At 33.9% G+C, this 21,020-nt stretch overlaps 1 protein-coding gene across 12 annotated transcripts in view; it reads right to left on the reverse strand.

Annotated features, from left to right (window-relative positions):
• RFX3 (regulatory factor X3) overlaps positions 1-21,020 on the reverse strand; it is a 296,327-nt gene that overhangs the window by 236,351 nt on the left and 38,956 nt on the right. The gene's annotated exons all lie outside the window — the stretch shown is intronic.

Genomic DNA, 21,020 nt, shown 5'->3' on the forward strand with positions numbered 1-21,020 from the left:
AAAGACAGCAACAAACTACTTTCATCACATAAAAACATAAATTGAGTTTCACGTTTATCACTCAATAAAGTTCACCATTTTTATTCATTTAATTCAGCTTCCCAATCCACCAAAACAATTTTAACAGATACCATGTTAGATGGTAGATGGTATTTGTCATCCTAATCCTAAAGTTCACAGAATGTGCTTTGGATGAAAATAGAACAGTTTTGACACCACCATGTAAAAAAGTCATGCAATGAGGTCAACTCAAATCAGTGACTAAGCAATCTAAATACATCTATCAGTTTCTCATCTAAATGGGATACAATTTAAGAACTATATTGCATGTTCAAGGAATAGTTTGTTGCCATAAAGAACTGTTAGTAGAAAAATATTGTGCTAGAAAAAGGATTTTTTAAATTTAATGTAACATAACAATTACCACTGACAAGTCTGTTAAGTTGAAATATAAACAAAGTATGACTTAATGAGACTATACAAGAGATTTCACAAAATGTTTATATTAACAAAAACAAAATCATAAGTACTAACATTTCTGAATATATTTTCATATACTATACCTATGGTTTATTGATACTAAATTAACATCCAAAGATATTAAATTTTAATTTGCATAACAATTTTTACAAATGCCTACATAAGCATACCTACATAAGCTATTTTGTTTTTAAATACACATAATCATTTGGAGATATCTGGAAGGGAGAACATACCCTTTAATACATATTAAAATGTTTCTTATTTCAGTCACAAGAAATAAGTTGTTTGAGTGGCCCAAGTGAACTTTTGTATTTTCCAACTCAAAATTAAGTTTGGGTTTACTCTTCCTGAAAATAAAAGGGGTAACAGTCCCCAACTCATTTTATGAGACCAATGTTACCCAGATTTAAAAAAGAAAAAAATGACAAACATTCTACAAGAAAAGGTAACTACAGTGCAAGCTCCCTTAGGAAGACAAATAACAAAATAACTGTAACCAAATCCTATCAAACCCAGAAACATACATATAAACAGATAATGACAAGATGGGATTTATCTCAGAATTCAAGGTTGCTTTATCATAAAAATATCAATCAGGGTATTTTACCAGATTAACAGATTAATATAAAAAGCATAAAATAATCTCGATTTAATATTCATTCAAAAATAACCCTCAGCAAACTGGGAGTTTAAGGGAATTTCCTCAGCCTAATAAAAGGCAGCCAGAAAGAAACTATAGCTAACATCATGCTTACTAAGGAAGGACTGAATATTTTCTTTCTAATATAAGAGGGCAAAAGATATCCTCTTTTTACTTAACACTGTAGATCCTAATCAATGCAATAAGGCAAGAAAGATTAATCAAAGGCAGATAAATTAGAAAAGAAGTAGTAAAAACTGACTTTATTTGCAGACATGACTGTCTATGCAGAAAATTTTTAAGAGCTTACCAAAAATTAAATAAATAAAGCTATTAGTAATAGTGCATTTGGTAACATTACAATGTTACAAGGTCAAAATATAAAAAGTGAATCATACTTCAAAACTAGTCATATTGTATTTCAATACTAGCATTGCTAATATTGCATTGCTAGCATCACAAGAGCATATGATATCACTTAAGATAGTGCTAAATATATAATGGAATAAACTTAACAAAAATATATGCAAGAATTATGCACTAAAAACTACAAGACACTGGTAAGAGAAAGTAAAGACCTAAGTAAAGAAAGAGAGATATCATGTACTTGGATCATAACATCCAATATTGTTTAATATATTAATTTTCTTGAAACAGATCTAAAGAGTCAATACAAGTCCAGTCAAAATCCCAGTAGGCTTTTAAAAATTTATATGAAAATGTAGAGAACATAAAGTAGCCAAAACAATTTTGAAACACAAGAGAAAGTGGGAGGACTTATATATGTCTTAACTGTAAGACTACAAAACTTTATAGTCTTACAGTTAAGACATTTTATATAATAATTTTTATTATATAAAAATATTATTTCCTTACAATAATAAGGAAAATATTTATTTCCATTCCATTATTTTAATTACTACCTTTATAATAAAGATAGTAATTAAAATAATGGAATGGAAATAAACCCACACATACATATGGTCAATTGATTTTTCAATGAAAACACTAAGGTAATTAAACGGAAAGTTATTGTCTTTTTCAACAAATGGATCTGGAACAATCATATACCCATTTGGAAAGATAAGACACCTCATATCATATACAATAATTAACTCAAAATGTATCAGAAACCCAGAAATGAGATTATAAGCTACTAGAAGAATACAAAAGGCAATCTAATATTCAGTTAGATAATAATCTTTAACACTCCACAAAAAGCACAAAAAGATAAAAAATCAATAAATTGGGTTTCATCAAAACTAAAGACTTATTCTTTGAAAAGGCACACTTAAGAAAATGAAAGCACAAGCACACAGACTTGGAAAAAAAATTTAGAAAACATTTCTGATCAAGGACTTGTATTCAGAGTATGTAAATACATATACAGAACTCAGTAAGAAGGAGACAAAAAACTGTTTTTTAAAAAATAGGGGCTGGGTAATGGGGCTCATGCTTATAATCCCAACACTTTAGTAGGCCAAGGCAGGAGGAATGCTTGAACCTAGGAGTTCAAAACCAGCTTGGGCAACATAGGGAGTCCCCAGTATCTACAAAAATTTTAAAAATTAGCTGAGCATAGAGGTACATGCCTATGGTTCCAGCTACTCAGGAGGATGAGGTGAGAGGATTGTTTGAGCCTGGGAAGTCAAGGCTGCAGTGAGCTGTGATCATGACACTGCACTCCTGCCTACATAAATAAAAATGAAACTAAAAAATAGGGAAATAGTTTGGACACTTTACACAAGAATATATGCAAATAACCAAAAACACTTGGAAAAAATGCTCGAAAAATTAATCATTTTAGGGAAATACAAAGTAATGTAACTGTAATGAGTTAACATTACACCTTCATTAGAATGATAGCTAAAATAAAAAGTACTGCTAACACCAAGTGTTGACAAGAATGTAGTGCAACTGGTAGGAATGCAAAATGGTACGGCCACTTTGGGAAAGAGTTTGGCAGTTACTTATAAAAATTAAAACACACCCTTATCATATGACTCAGCAATTGCCTTGTACACATTTATCTGAGTAACATAAAAACATATGTCCATAAAAACACTTATACTGCATAACACTGTGTCTGCATAACTGCCTTATTCATAATAGCTAAACCCTGAAAAAGAAAAATTCCACCAAATAGTAAACAGAATAAACAAATTGTGGTATAGCCACACAGTGAACTACTGCTCAGCAATAAAAGGAACAAACTACTGATACATGTTCAGGTAAAATCTAAAAAAGGCCACATACAAAAACTACATACTGCATGATTCCATTTATATAAAATTCTAGAAACGGCAAAACTGTAGTAATAATAAAGCAGATCTGTGGCTGCCAGAAGCAAAGAGATGGGGCAAAGGACTGACTACAAAAGGGCAGGAACAAACTTCTGGGGGTGATGGAAATGATCCATACTTGATTGTAATGGTAGAACACAATTGTATACATCTCCAAAACTCATCAAATTGTACACTTAAAACTGGTGAATTATACTGTAAGTAAATTACAACCCAATAAAGATGATTTTAAAAATAAAAGCAATTAAACATATGTTGAAGACTTTTACACTGGTGGGAATGTTTGATAATTTACTCATCCAAGATGTTAGATTTGGATGGCTTAAACATTCCCAACTTGTTAGATTTGAACAGTTCTAGCTTGTCAGATTAGAACAGGTAAAAATGTAAATACTAAAAAAAAAAAAATTCAAAAGGTATTGGTGAAAAATAAGTGTCTCTCTTACCCTTATGATTTCTATGCCTTTTTATACTTTATTTATATTCACAAGGAAACAATACTGGTATATAAGGATTTGTTCCTAATTAAGGCATCTACATTTTAAAGGGGTGCTTTATTAAAATAGAAGAATCACTAATTCATAGTAATATGCAGGTCATTCTTCTCCGTAGGGGAACTTTCCCCAAAACCCTTACAATCTGAATTCTTTATCCCTACAAATCAGAGTATCAGTAGTCTAACAGCATTTTAGTATCTCACTTCTAACAATCTACCAATCCTCGTTCTATTAATCTTGCGGCAAACATAAACCATTTCTTATCATATGTTAATCTGTTTTTCTTTAATTTTTTTAAACAGAGTCTGACTCCGTTGCCCAGGCTGGAGTGCAGTGGCAAGATCTCAGCTCACTGCAATCTCCACCTCCCAGGTTCAAGTGATTCACCTGCCTCAACCTCCTGAGTAGCTGGGTTTACAGGCATGCCCAACCATGCCCAGCTAATTTTTATTTATTTATCTATTTTTAGTAGAGACAGGGTCTCACCATGTTGGCCAGCCTGGTCTTGAACTCCTGACCTTATGTAATCCACCTGCTTCGGCCTCCCAAATTGCTGGGATTACAAACGTGAGCCACCACACCCGGCCCATATGTTAATCTGGATATATTACAGGTTCGATGAAAATATCCTTAAAGAGTGACTACAAAAATCAAAGCTATTTTTCTTGTTCTGCAGAAGTTTCCAGTATGCAGAGAAGAGAAGGTATACCAACAGGACATTTTTATGAATAATACAAGATACTATATATCTCAAAATAGAGTGGTGGGTGGTAAAGATAGTAAGTATTGCTATGGTGGAAAAAAGCAAAAGCAAAGGTGGACTCAAAGGAGATAGGGGGACTTGACTATTCCTAAAAAACAGGGTTTGAAAAAAAAGTGGAGGACAATTTCTTACCAGGGCAAAGAACAGGAGAATGATGTAGCCGTGATGATGTGAACAACATTTTCAGTGGTCAGAGTAGAGACAACATATTTGAGTTGGAAAATTAGAGAGAAATACACGATTGGAAGTATAGAATTTATTCAAACAGCATTTATTAAGTACCTATTATATGCCAGGCACAGTATAGAAATGAGCAGTTTGGAAAGAAGTTCCAAACTAAGACATTTTGCCTTTTTACTCTGTAGTGGGAAAACAGAATTCTAACGAACTGATGGCAATTTCATATAACATTATTTCAACCAATCTTGGCAACAAATGATTTTAAATAATAGAAAAATAGAGTCTCAGGAAGGTATATGTATATGCTTAAGGTCATATAGCCAAAACAAAAGCAAAAATCCCACATCCTCCTATTCCTAGCTCCATGCTCCTTGTCCCATTCTACTGGCTATATCCTTTAGTCCTTTCATTTTCTCAAGCAAACAATAAATTGTTAAAGGAAAAAAATGTGATGCAATAAAAGCAATGTTTTAGTCAAATGCATATGGCAAGGTTGTATGGGTTGAATTAAAAGGTAAAGAACATGGAAGGAAGGAAAGCTATTAGTATAGTTGGCACAGAAGTAATTGTGGCTTTTGTCAATTACTTTTGTACCAACCTATAGTAACTGTAATAATCTAGGAATTAGTGGTAGCAGTAATAATGGAAGCCATTGGATAAGAGACTTTGTATAAAAAGATTCAATTAGATGTCTTGTTTAAAAATGCCAAGAGATTCAAAGATAACTAGGTGATTAGTAAGTAGAGCCACTGATAAAATGTAAAAGTCAAGAAATGGTTCTATTTTGTTGAGGAAATCATCTACTGTGGTCAAATTATTGCCCAAAGTCAAAGATACTAGAGATAAAACATTTTACAAGTCTCTACCCCTACAACAAAATAATCCAGAGTTTACTATCATCTTTGGATCTTTTAGTTACAAATACTTATCATTTTCTATCTAGACTTAAAGTCTAGACACCACCCTCTATCTAACCCCCAGAGGTATTCATATCCATAAAGCCCAGTAACAGTTTATGCCTACTTCCTGGAAACCACTAGGAGAGCTTATATAGCTAAATCTAAAGAATATGTAGTTCTTTAATAATTATAAATCAAGACATCCAACAGAAAACTAGTCTTCAAAAGGGGATAACAAAGAGGGTGAGGACCAAAGAAGTAAGAGCTAAGCCCAAGTAAAAGCATATGTAACCTGGAATGGAAAGAAGAGAAGTCAATACTGCTCTTTGAAATGGCCAGTAGAGGCTGCCAGTGTACAAGCACACACAGGGCTTCCCCTCCCTGCCTCCCACAGACACAGAGTTGTCAACAAAATAAGAAACATTTCCATGGTATAATATGAAGCCCAACATTCTAGGCTCATCATAGGGCATCATGCAGCAGCAATCACCAAGGGTCCTTCCAACCCTGGCTTCTGTCATGGGAACAAATGAAAGCCAGAATATTATTTTGAGTATTTTTGAAAGATGATCACATTTAGCCACTGTATGAACAAAAAAATCCACCAATCCTATGTGATTACCTTTCCAGAAATGATACCTCTAGTTTTATAGACATGTAAAAAATGGGTATTTTTCCCTGAAAAATAACTCAATTTAGGGCCTTCAAAATCCTTAACTGAATAGATGTATTATTCAGCTTCTTCAAATACAGTGAATCATTTACAGCTGAAGCAAATTTTCACTGAGTACAGAGTCATAATTTGATCTATAATTTGTAAGTATTCTTAAACAACAAATACTAACATGCTTAAACGGAATTTATTGATATTCAGCAGTCAGGTGAGATTCTGTCCATCTGTGCCCCTCACCCGGAGCCAAAAACACAAAGACACTCAAATACACCAAGTGGCAATCACTTTTTAAAATTCATTTCATGAATCTGCTCTACAATTTTAAGAATTATGTATCTGGCCCTTTTTGAGCTCCACAACACTGCTATTTCTTGTAGAGAGAAACTTTGCTGTCAATCACTGCTCCCTTTTGCCACGCAAATATGTGCTGCAGCTTTCACTTGTCACTCCTATTATACGTAATGTAGGCAGCTTAGCACTAAATCAATTTAAGGAACTGCAGGAGTTAAATACATACATTATTATGATGATGACAGAAAAGGCAATGAATGTCTTGCAGCTCCATTTGCTTTCTTTGTTAAGAAAGAAAAAGCTAATTATCTACAGCTGTCAACCATGAAGACCTAGACCTATTAAAGTCAACATTAGCCTTGGACAACTGAAAACATTTCTCAGATTTTTACCTGATTGTTTTCTTTTCGGAAAAAAAGAGAAAAAACACATACTTTCATTACAAAATATTAAACATTCTAAAGGGCAATGTAAAAACAAGTTGAAAAATGTAAAATTACATACTTGTATCCCTTTTCCTAACCAATTCATTTAATATATTTTAAAAATGCCTGTCAGTTTTTTGTAATATCCACTCTCTAATTAGTGTAGCCAAAATTTAGAAAAATGCAAAGCATCTCCACATAAATTCATATAAAAAACATTCAAGTGAAAGCCCAGACTAGTGGTTACAATGAAACTATGTTACAGATGATCAAGGGATAAATTCTTTTCATTTATTTAACAAAAAAAGAAAGAAAGAAACACATGTCACAAAGTTGAACTGTTGCAAAATGACAGAAAATGAACACTGAATCATGCACTTCTATGTTCATATATTATTTTCTTTACCTATCAATCTTCTATTTTCTAGTCTAGTACCATTAGAATCCAGAACTAAATATCTGGTATTGAATTTTCTTTTTTCAAATTTAAGGATCAACTCGGGTATTTTTCCAGGACACCCAATAAAGATGAAAACAATATTTTCAGTAAGTCAAAGATAAACTTAATATACGAACTATGAAATCTCTCAACCCTGTGTTTTAAAAAGTACACAAAGGTCTTTAGTCTTGATGGTGAACATAAATTTTCTTTGCATTTTTTTTACTGGATCAATGATAAAATATTATTTTCCTATTATTTTCTTTAGAAGAGCTCTTCTTCTCATGAGAATATACTTAAAACTATTTTACAATTTCACATTAAAATACTGTCCAGTTTTCAAATAATTTTTTAGAAACCAATATAGGTTAATTCAACTGTACAAAATCAACCAATAGAAGAAAAACATGACATGTAACCCAAAAGAACTATAGTTTTAAAAATTATAGCTCATACGTAAGTCCCTAAACCAGCCTTAAAAAGGAAGCCTTTTTAAAGTACATCTGACTCCAAGACACTGATTTGCCATAAGCCCCCCTGCAATCTTGAGAGATCACTATTGTAATCCCCAGTCTCTAATTTGAGACAAAAAATAGAAGGTCAAGAATCATCAGTATAAATAACATAAAAATCAAACGTGTCTCAGATCCAAAGAATGATATGTAAAAATGGAGAGCCAGTCATGTTTACGTATAGACATAGACATAGCCTAAATGATTAAAACAAACAAAAAACAGTATAGTTATGTGCCCACAAAATACTAAGTAAATTTCCCACTGCCACAAACTAGTAACTGACAGGAGCAGGATTCCATCTCAACTTTTTACAACAAAGCCCAGATTCTTTTCACAGCCCAATACTACCTTCCAGAGTTCTTCTCTGACATGGCTTTACATTTTCAGAAATCTGTTATCTATTGTGATTGAGAGACAGTTGCTATCCTTTACAACTGATGATGCTGGTGACAGTGTTATTCTCCATGCATATAAACAGAGCAGAATTGACAAAAATATTAGGAGGTAATCGTTGTCTTAAAATGACCAGAAGAAGACAAATAACCTTCAAAGGGTTCTTCCAGCATTCTATCATTCTATGAGTAATTTATCTTATTAAGATGTTTGGGAACAGATTAAAAAAAATCTCTGGCTATTTCTTTTCTAACTTGCTGAAATTCGTTCAAGATAATAAGTCCTACCCCATCACTATTTTACAAAAATTAAAAATACCATCTACATTAATGTAATTCTCACAACTCTGTGATATTAATCATTTCATACAGATGAGAATATTTGAACTTTAATACTGAAGTTCAAAAAGATTATGGTGCCTTGGCCCAAAGCACCAAATTACTAAACAGCAGAGCCATTCTAAAGGAAAATCTAACCTATTAACAGCTCAGGATGACATTCACCCTTATTACATTAGATGCTGCCATAATAACAGCAACCATTTGTACATCACTGTAACTTTGTCACCTGTTCCTTAACTTGGTCCTCAGAACAACCTTGCAATAATAAAACAAGGGAAGTAATATCAGTCTGGCATCATTTTACAAATAACTAAGACTTGGAGAATTTAAATCACTTGCTCAAGGATCCTTACAAAGTAATGGCAACGTCAAGTCTCAAACAGAGGCCTCCTAACTCCAAGTCTAGTGTTTCTTTTGTCACTACATCTGACTGTCAATTACAAGTTTCTTTTGTCACATCTGACTGTCAATTACAACGTATCTTTGAAACATTTCTATGCCTACTCTGCTTAAACTTGTCTAAGTCTCAAATTCATTAAGTGTAACTGAGCTCATGAAAGCATTTTTATGCTTATGTATGGCATAATAACTTATGTTCCCTATATAGAATTGCTTTTAAAATATATTTGTCTAAGACTTTCAAGAAAATTCTCATCCAGATTTTGAATGATCAAGAATAAAGTGGCTAGTGATTAGAAAAATCCTTCTTAAATTCCAGCAAGGGAGAAAAAGGATGCCTAATTTGGGACTTTGTTGAATTATAAACCAACCTTCTCCTTACATTCAATTAATAGTACAGACAGTAGTACTGCCTACAATTCTGTCTTCAGTTCCTCTGAATCTTTCTACCAAATGCACTGCGATTACTGAATGATCTCATTTAGTAAACAAGCTTCTTGCCCCTTCATTAGGTCCTAATCTAAATTATAGCATAAAGACAAAGCTCTCTACTTGTGACTGACTTATTGATAAACAGCACTGGCTGGCCATGTGGCCTGATGAGGTTCTGGGATACAGAAGGGTCTTTTTTTGGACTTTATCAGTCTTAGGGCAGGCAATTTATTTTGAGTTAGAAAAATAAAATATAATCTTAGGCCATCTGGTTCTGTAACACACTGTATTTGTTTAGAAAGGTCACTGTTCTCAAGTTATTGAATGTTATCTCTGGAATTGACAGGAAGAGGGAAGTTTTTGAAAGAAGGCCAAGAATATTAAGGCACCGGATGTTAAGGTGTAAAACAGTATTTAAACAGTATTTAAAAGCTTGGGCTTTCATGCTAAACAGACCACAGTTCAAATCCTAGCTCTATCACTTACTACTTAAATGACCTTGGGCAAGTCACTATCTTTCTTAATCTAATTTTCTCCATCTATAAAATCTAGACAACACAATCTAGTGAGATATTGTAATGAGAAAATTATGCAATACCTATACATCACTAGCTCATAGTTACTCAAAATTTACATAATAATTTTCAGTATATTCTAATTTTTGTTTTGCCTGAAACCAAAATTTTCATTACTTTTATAAACACTTCTCCAGACAGCAAAGTGTAATTCTAATATAGAATCACAATTTGTGCTACATAAAATATACAGATTTAGAGCCTATCTCTAACAAAAACTTCAATCTATTGTATGCATTTAAGCAATATTCATTTCTTTATTAAAAATCAGATATGTAGCAGTTATTATTTTGTCAGTGAAATGGTTGAGTTACTGAGTCAGTGAAGAATGAATACTAGGCAATATCAATATCTGAACAACTTCGGAGGGACTAATACTGCTGTTTTATTGGACAACTGTTACAGTATCCTGATGTTGCTATACAAGTTATTTTCTGCACATGATGTAGTTTTCTATTAACGTTGCATAGCAGTACTATGATCCAACTACTGCAGTAACAAGAGGATCCAGAGTTGACTTAGGCTATTTAGGCCCTTTCCTTTCGTGAGATTAGCAATGTGGTTTAAAATATACTAATAATTAAAACACACATAGAAAAGTAGCTCAATCAAAACTCCATCTAGAATGTTGCTGAGGAGTAACACATTCGATTCAGCAGGCCAGAATCTGGACTGACTTATATAACCCTTTAAAAATCTTAATGGTAGGCAAACACTTCATCTGCGGAATGATCCCCACACATAAGTGGATTTCCCAAAATCAAAGTAGGCACTATAAGCCAGGGCAAAAGCTGCAGTCTTAGGCTAGGGAAGAAGATTTCCATCTGTTTTCTACTTCAAGTATTAGCTGCTACAGAGTTTCCCCTTTGGTGTCATAATAATAGGCACATATTTTTCATATGAACTACTGGGTTCTCTTTATTTCTCCACAATACTGACCTAAGAGATCTGAAAATCATTAAAAACAAATTTCTAACTCTGACATCTAGCCAAGAAAACTACCTACAGACTAACAAAAGTCTAAAACATGCATACTGAATTAGGGGTTATAAAGATAAATGGATCCGAGAAATTTATAAGCCTATATAGAATACACAAGAAGCTCTCTTGATCAAGCTTCACTTACCCAGCTTGCTATGTAAACCCACATTGTTCATTTCCTCTCCAACCATACTGACAGATACCCACAGCATACTGAAAACTCACAGCCTGCAGGATTCTCTCTAGCATGCCCCTCAACACTTCTGCTCCCAACTGCTGAGCTGTATTCACCCAGAACAGTTTTTGTTCTAACGCTTCAATAGGGGAGTTTTATTGTTATTGTAATTAGCTAATTTAATTAAATATCACATAAACCATGAAAGCAAAAATAAAAGGTCTTGTATCTTTAAAAACAAAGTCAAATGCATTGAAAAGACTTGATAAAGGCAAGTCACTACAAAACACTGCTGTTGAAATAGGCAAAGATATGAGAAATATTTATAAAATTGAGTAAAATAATAAAATATAAAATGTTTCTCAAAACGTAGCATGGAAGTCAAGCATAGACTGTTGAGCCCCACCTTCCACAGTTTCTGATGCAGTAGGTCTAGAATAAAAGCAAAGAATTTGCATGCTATAAAATTTCCATGATGCTGAGGCTGCTAGGCTGGGAACCACACTTTGAGAACCACTGCTCTGCGACTGTCTCAGTTTTTAAACTAGATTAAAGAAATATGGCATAAACTGGATACGATTTGCTATAGATGCAGATTTATATAAGACTTGCAGTTCCAATCTGCAAACCTATATTGAAAAAAAGGCCCTTGGTACTAGTCACAAAAACAGTCTATTTATACGTTTTATATATTTTAAGTTAAAATGTTACTGAGAAGTATGCCACACTTTTATGACCTATTGTTTTAACTGGCTTTTTCTATTAATAGTCAAACTATGAGAACCAATTTCATCAGACGAGATCCCTTGTCAAATACAGATCATGGAAATACTACTGAAGTTTGAAAGTTCTTTTACCTTCATCACTTGCAAGGAGGAATCTCCGTGATTGCCTTGTTGGTTGTAAGACTTCCCCAAAACACAAACTCACAGAAGCTCATAATATCAATGACACTTTAAAAATAAAAGTCAAAAGGTTTAATATCACTATCTCCAATTTATAGTTGAGATTACTGACTCAGAAGAAACATATCTAAAGGTAAGTCAGCCAACAAGTGGCAGTCAAGATTCTGAATACAGATTTGTCTCCAAATAGTGTTGATTTTCCCCAATCATAAAATACTGCAGTATAATCTTTAAAAGAGTCAAAGACAGGTTTGCAACCATATACCATTAGAACCCTAATCAATCTAAATGTCTGCAAAACAGAAAATGACCCAAATGGCAGCCAGGTATGGTGCCTCATACCTGTAATCCCAGCACTTTGGGAGGCCAAGGAGGGAGAATCACTTGAGGCAAAGAGTTGAAGACCAGCCCAGGGAACACAGGTAGGTTCCATCTTCACAAAAAGTAAAACATTAGCTGGGTGTGGTGACACATGTCTATAGCCGTAGCTACTTGGGAGGCTGACGCAGTTAGATTATTTAAGCCCACAAGATCATCAAGGCTGCAGTTAGCTGTAATTGTGCCACTGCACTACAGCCTGGGTCACAGAGTGAGGGGAAAAAAAGGAGGAAGGAAGGAAGGCGGAGGGCAGGAAGGCAGGAAGGCAGGAAGGAAGGAAAGAGGGAGGGAGGGAGGAGGGAGGAGGTAGGGGGGTAGAGGGGCAGGGGGGCAGGGAGGAAAAATTGCCAAGGGTAAACAATTATGATAACTAGATGATATCAAGATGCTATCTTCATCTTGAACATAGTCATAAACATCATCTAGAGCTTAATTTATTAAGTGGTGAGAAGGATCATCAAATATAGAGCACTGGAAGGCAGCTAGTTTACCAGCATCGATGCAAAGTTTAGTATCTATGGACTGCTTGAAAACTGAGGAAGAGATGAGGCAGCACAGTGGCAGCAGTCACCATTAAGATGATGCCATTAAACCAAGTTTATCATTTTAGAAACTAGAGGCAGAGGCAAATGGCACCTTAAATCTGCCCTATAAGGTAGTGATATACTCATGTTGTATTATAAATTCCAGAAGAGAACCATACCTGTAAAACTATGAAGGAATCCATCTTTATATCTCATAAACCTATCAATACAAATTGCTGTATTCAGCTGTGTTTTAAATAATTGGAGAAAAAAATGTTACAAACCAAAACGCATTTATATGTGTTTTTAGACATGCCTTTAATAATGCCTATTTATAGTTACTTTTAACCTTTCCTCTTTATTTCTTCACACCGATTAAAATTTACCATCAAGTGTCCTTTCATTTCAACCTGAAGGACTTCCTTTAATATTTCTTAGAGTTTGTGAGAATTCTTTCAGTTTCTGTTTATTTGAAAATTTCACTGTTTTGAAAAAGAGTTTAGCTAAACAGAGAATTACTGGTTGACAGTCTTTTCTTTCAAAGTTGAAAATGTCTTCTAGCCTCAGGGTTTCTCATAACTCAGCTATTAAGCCTGTTGAAGATGCCTTGCAACAAGTCATTCTTCTCCTGCTGCATTCAAGATTTTTCTTTAAATTCAACTATGATTGAGTCTAGGTGTGAATCACTTTGGGTTTATTCAACTTGGATTACAATGAGTTTTTTGAATGTGTAGTATAGAGTATTATTTTTCATCCAGTTTGGGACGTTTTCTGTCATTATTTTTTAAACATATTTTTCTGCCTCTTCCTCTTCTGGGAATCCTATAATGCCCATGTTCGTACAATATTTGATGGAGCCACATAAGTCTTTTGAGGCCCTGTTCATTTTTCTTCCTGATCCTCACACTGAATAATCTCTATTGACCTAACTTCAAGTTAAAAGATTCCTTCATTTGTCAATTTATATCTGTTGTTAAGCTCCCCTAGTGAATTTTTCATTTCAGTTATTATAAACTCCAGAATTTCCTTGTTTAATAATTTATACCTTTACTGATATTCTTTCTCTGGTGAAATACCATTCTGATACTTCCCTTTAATTCTTTAGATGTGGTTTCATTTAGTTCTTTGAATGTATTTATAATAGCTAACTTAAAGACTATTAAGTCTGAAATCTAGGCTTCCACAGGGTCATATTTTTGTTAGCTAGCTTTTGTTTTTTTTTTTATGTTTTGTCTTCCGTGTATGTGGCATATTTCCTGTTTCTTTGCATTTCTCAATTTTTGTTGAAAACTGGACATTTTAGGTAATATATTTTGACAACTCTCAGACTGTTCCATACTTTTCCCCTAAATTTTTTAATCATCAGTGTGTTACTTTTCTTGATGCTATTTATCTAGTGCTTTCATGAACTAATTTTACAGACCCTGTATTCCCTGTAGTGTGTGACCACTTGAGTTCTCTGCTAGAATTTTTTTTTTTTTTTGAAAATGGTTTTTATTTGTAAGCCTGGCTTCCTAGAAGACACTCCTGGACCAGTATCATGTAGTAGTGAAACAACGATCTTTTAGAAGATTTCCTTAAATGCCTTGACTATATGTCTTCCACCCTCTGTAAAGAAATCTTCATAAGAAGTCATACCTTCAAGCTTCGGGCAGCTTACAAATAGCACTGATTTTCACTTTCTCCTTACACAGTGCCTCAAGATCAGTCAGAGGTGACATTCTCTTTCCCCGGATCATTTCTGGGCATGTGTACAGACTTGCACATTGTACAGCCTTCTAAATACCCAGGAATATGCCAGAGCTTTCCCAAGTTCCCTATAGTTGGCTAGTTCTCCAGAATTTCCTTTTAAATTCCTGGCCTCAACTGAAATCACAGCCTTAGGCAGTTGACATCTTGCCAACAGTTTGCTATTGTTTCAGTAACACCCTGGGGGTAAGCTTTTTCTTCCCCCCCAACTGAGCTGAGTTCAGAGTCAAATCAAATATCCAATCACTCTCTCACAACAGAGTTTTCCCAGGGAGCTGCAATTTGGGACAAAATATTAACTATGCACTGGGGATGGTGCCTTTAATAGAGCTCCAAAAGTGGTCAGCTCTCTCCATTTTCTGGAATGCTGCCAGCTTTTGGATACACCTCTAAGCTGGAGAAAGAGATGAGAATAATCCCAAATTAAAATATCACCAACCCACTGGTCTTCCCAAGAGTCATTAGTTTGCTCTTGGACAGATGATTTTCAATTCAAACTCTTGCTTAATTGCCAGAACTCTAAAATGCAGATTTTCATTATTTTACCCATATTTTTGTTGCTTTATAAGGAGAGCAAGTCCTCACTCCACCATTCTGGAAGTTGATCAAGTTCTGTAATATTCTGAATCTAAAATTTTCATGACAAAAATATTTTAACCAAATCTATTAAACATGTCAAAATTAATATAATATAATAAAATAATATAGTTATTTTTAATAAAGTAAAAAATTAAAATATAATCCCAAAACAGTGATATATAAAAAAAAAAAAAAAAAAAAACCCAGTTTGATTTTTTTAAAATATACTTAAAATTCTTAGATTACTGATTCTTATCTCTAATAGAAACTTACAAAAAAATCTATATTTCAGTACTTAAATGAGAGTGAAACTGATTTGTAATACAGGAAAAAATAACTGCATGAAAAATTTATCACATCTTTCCTGTTAACTAATATGTGAATGATCAAAAACAAAGGTGATTCTTGGTCTCAGAGCCACTCTCAGTCCTAAATGGCCTCTCAAATCTTTTGAGAACAACAGAATAAGTAAAAGTCGGGGGAAAACCCAGTCCATCTTGTCTTACTTGGCTTATGGAGGCCAAAACCAACTAAATTCTGATAGTAAAAGATTTTTTTAAAACTTCAGAAAACTGGAAGGGAGAAACGACAGAAAAGAAGAATCGCACCCTTGACATAAGAGGCAACCCTATCTCTTGAGATTTCTCTGAAGATAGCCAGTACAGAGAGATTGAGTATACTTCAGATTCACCCAAGTATTGGCCAAAATCATGGGCTTCTGGAAGAGAAAAGAGTTCTTCACTACTATTCCTTTTTTGTTAGTTGGTTTTGGCAAGCCAAAGAAAGACCAAAACTATCAAGGTAGGCCAAAAAAGTAAACACCTTTTAGCAAAGCTTTTATTTTCAAGAATATTGTTGCATATTCCTTTTGCTTTTGTACTGTTGTGTAAGAAACCACCCCAAAACTTACTGGCACCAAACAACCACCATTTTATTTGGTTATAATTCTGCAATCTGAGCAGGACTCAGCTAGGCAGTTCTTAGACTCGTCTTGCTAGTGACCATTCATACTACTGCTTTCAGCCAGCAGGTGAGAAATGAGCTCACCTAAGATTCTAGGTTGGCTGAGCGTCTCTCTCCATGTAATCTCAGAAATCTTCCTTCTCCATGTGGCCTCTTTTCCACTGGGTCTCTCTAGGAGAATGGTCAGATTTCTTACATAATGATCCTGTCTCTCAAAAACAGAAAGGCCTAAGTTCTCAAGCCTTTTTGCACCCAGACCTGGAACAGCTTTAATTCCTTTGCATTCTCTTTGTTAAAACAAGCTACAGGCCCAACCCAAATGGAAAGGAAAGTGACTTCACAAGGGAATGAATGCCATCAATGTAACAGACAACTAAAACATTCAGACCAATGTTCAGATGACTGGAATGGGAGCAACGACAAGAAACTATAAAATGGCTAAAGCTAAATGAAGACTGGGCAATTATAGTCAGATTCTATTCTCTGCTCCTTCCCACAATGAGAGTCAATCTAGGTTCACTGGGAATGTTAATTTTTTTTTTTGTTTTTTTTTTGAGACAGAGTCTTGCTCTGTTGCCAGGCTGGAGGGCAGTGGCACGATCTCGGCTCACTGCAACCTCCGCCTCCCAGGTTGAAGCATTCTCCTGCCTCAGCCTCCCGAATAGCTGGAATTATAGGCGCACACCACCACGCCCAGCTAATTTTTGTATTTTAGTAAAGACGGGGTTTCACCATGTTGGCCAGGATGGTCTCAATCTCTTGACCTTGTGATCCGCCTGCCTCGAGGGAATGTTAATTTTAAGTGGAACCTGTTAATCACTTAAAAGCCATATGGCCTTGGACAAGTCAATTATTCTCTCTAATCTTCAGCTACTGTATTGTAAAACAGGAAAAATTATACATGCCCTGGCTATCTTAGAGGAATGCTGTAGAACAAATAAGAGCTTTGAAAACTGTAAACTTATACAAATACAAGGAAATGCTTTTACCTGACTGACAGGATGGTAAGTATAATCAACCTACCTAGGCTCCATTCTCCCTATTAATAAAATTATAATAATCATTATTAATTACCCTATATGCTAAATTACTACCACAGCAATAATATTATATATACTAGTGAGCTAAAATTACATTTTGTTACTATGAAGAATAATAACACTAACTACAATTTATTGTTGTCCAATTACATGTCACGTACTGTTAGTTACTTTGGGTAACCTATAACTAACCCTTACAACAACCCAATAAGGTAAGTATTATCCCTCATTTACAAATAAAGAAACTGACACTTGGCTACTTTAAGTAACCTGCCCATAGTTAACAGAGCTAGTAAATGAAAAATCCATTCTTATTATCTAATGCATAAGAGGCACTTGATAAATATTCGTTGGCTCAATTAAAGAACAAATAAGGCCAAGGCTATCTGGCTTTAATGTAAAATCTTTCAAATATATCAAAGTAACTCTCTCTCACAATCCTTATTTTTATATAGAGCTATTAAAACTGTAATCATAGCAAATGTATCTAATTAACATGAACAATTTCACCTTCCACATCAACAAAATAGTTTCACATCTGAAAAGTACCTCTGTTTTTTAAAACATCTAATATTTAACCTATTTAATTAGTTATTTTGAATTATAATGATGTTATAATGTCGTGGTCACATCAACTGGAATAAAACGCAAAAAAAAAGACATTTACATATAAAGAAATCACTAAAACAAAAAGAATAATATTTTTAAAAGAAAAAATAGGTGCATTATGGATAACAAATTTATAATATGAAGAGATCTTGAAATTTAAGAGGAGAAAAAGAAATTGCACAACAGAAAAAGACAAGATAAAATGGAAACTCGACAAAAGAAATATGAACAGCTAATGAATTATTTGTATTTTTGTCTTCAGTTATTGAAGAAATGCAAAGAGAAATGATATTTTTTTCAACTATTCAATTGCCAAAATAAAGAAAAATTTAAAAGACTGATTATACCCAGTGGTCAGAGTAAACAAAGAAACAAAACATTAAAGCATTATTGTTGGGTGTATAAAATGGCACAACATTTCTAGGGAACAATCTGACAGTTGATAAAAATATTCTAAATGTATCCAGCATTTACTCAGCAATTCCATTCCTAGGAATTCATATAAAGAAAACAATTAGAGAGCTACACAAAGATGCACATACAATAATTAACCATAATGCCAAAATATTGTATAGGATACCACCCAAATGTCTAGGTAGAAAATAGTTTAAATACACGATACATACATACAATGTTAATAGAAATATAAAATGTTATTCATTACCATAAAAAGATATTTAAAATATGAGTGTCAAAGTAAAAAGCAAATGATGTGACACAATTTTCATAATGAAGTACACGAACTTTCATTTGTAGAAGAAAGAGAGCATACACGCACGAGCAGACGCACACCCAAGAGTGCCAGAGTGAGCACATATGCACTCACAGAGAGAGAAATCCCGAAGATGTGACAGTAATGCTGCAAGCAGATATGCAGTCATCTGTGAGCAGAATATATATATTTTTACTTTCTTTGTACGTTTCTGTATTTTCTGAATGCTTCCCATTAAGCATATGTAATTTTTAAAATTGTAATTTATTAAAATTATTTTCGTTTCAAATAATGTCAACTGTCATAAGCATGAACAGGTTCTGTGAACTTTGATGTTAATTACTTTTAATATAAAATACTGCCCAAAAAGCAGCTGATATGGATACTGAATGAAGAATTACATTTTATTCCTTTTTCACTGATGGATTCAAAATCATAAAACCCTCATAGTTGTTTCTATTCACACGTATTAGAAATGGGAATTTATTTTAAAACGTCACTTGAAAATGTAACATACATTTAAGTGTTACAAGTTACACTTAGCGTAAGTGTGCCATATTATAAGTCTCTGAATAACTTGCATATGTAAGGGCTTAGAGACTTTGATTCTGTAACTGAAAACATTCAGCATCATTTGGTATGTCCACTTGGGAGCTCACTGACTTATGCTTATTATTTACACAATATAATGGAAATTCTCAATTAGCCATGGGTAGACTATCCACAACCAATCTTGCTTTTGAGTTTAGTCATTGTTATCAAGAGTATAAGGAGTTTAGCTATTTGCTTCATCAATCTCTCAGCTGTTTATTTTGTATAATGCCAGGATTTAGCAAAAAGAAATACTTAAAATCAATTATTCAACTTGGATAGTGGATCAGCAGGCAAGTGGGTAGCTACTACTTTCAGGGCTGAGTCTGAATATCACCCCGATACACCACTACCCTACCCACAAACAGGAGACTTTGGGAAATGTTTAGGGTCATTTAGGTTGTCACAATGATGAGGGCAGACAAGTGACTGTAATGCCATTTTGGCCCAGAGATGCCAAATATGCCACAATGTGGGGTACCCACCAAGAACTATTCAATCTGTAATAACAATAATGTCCCTGTTGAAACAGGTACCATTTTCTTGCTCAATGTTGTATTTCTAGCCTACTGCCTAACAGATATTAAATAAATATTTGTTGAATAAAATTAAAATATGCAATTTATGGCACTGAATGAGACACAGATAATATAAAGGAGGAAAAAGAAGTGACAAAAGAGAAACTAGACAGTTTTCTACCTCTACCTAAGACAGGCCGTAGTGGCTGGGCTCTATTATACTTAGGGGAACTCTAAAATCAGACACATTGATACCTAAGATACTTGTAAACGCACAGTAATTCACACCCAAATCCAGATTATAGATATCCAGGTATATGCCTTCCTCTATTAGTAAAGATCAGCAACTGTGTCAATTGAAGACATACATACCAGTGCCAATCTTGCTGTGGCAACACTGTAGTTTGGGAGTATGATTTCTGGAGTAAACTGCTGGGTTTGAGCAGTTTACTTTATACATGCTTTATACATGCATTACTGAATAAATTACTTGATGTCTTAACATACTATTTCTAAACTTGGCAATTTACCTAATGTCTTCTAGTATCAGTCTTCTCATTTACAAAATGGAGTAATGAAACAGGTTCACCACCCCCTACTCTAAATCTATGGGACAGATATATTTCACAACTCAAAATTTTTTGAATTTTATAAAGTAATCCCAAATATATATAACATCCCAGGTGAATATAGGGCAGCAACTTAAAATCATACACACTAATGTTTCTGTAGCCAAAAAATAATAATAATGTTCCATATGTAGGCTATATAATGACCCTTATGTAGCTTCATCTCATTTAGTTCAGGTTTTTCAGCCAAATTAGTTTGCTACAAACATAGAGACACATTTTCAAAACCTTTGAATTTCAGCAATGAATATAAAAAATCATGGATGTATAGTACCTACTTCCCTGGGAGAAAGCAAGTAAAAATTAAATGAGTTTATATAAGGTGCTTACCCCAGTGCCTGGCACACAATTAGCACTTAATAAATACTAGTTATTGTTATGAAATGTTAGCTAGCTAGTGTATGAAATACAAGACTACA

Source organism: Cebus imitator, unplaced genomic scaffold, assembly GCF_001604975.1.
Source record: "Cebus imitator isolate Cc_AM_T3 unplaced genomic scaffold, Cebus_imitator-1.0 Scaffold227, whole genome shotgun sequence".
Lineage (NCBI taxonomy): Eukaryota > Metazoa > Chordata > Mammalia > Primates > Cebidae > Cebus > Cebus imitator.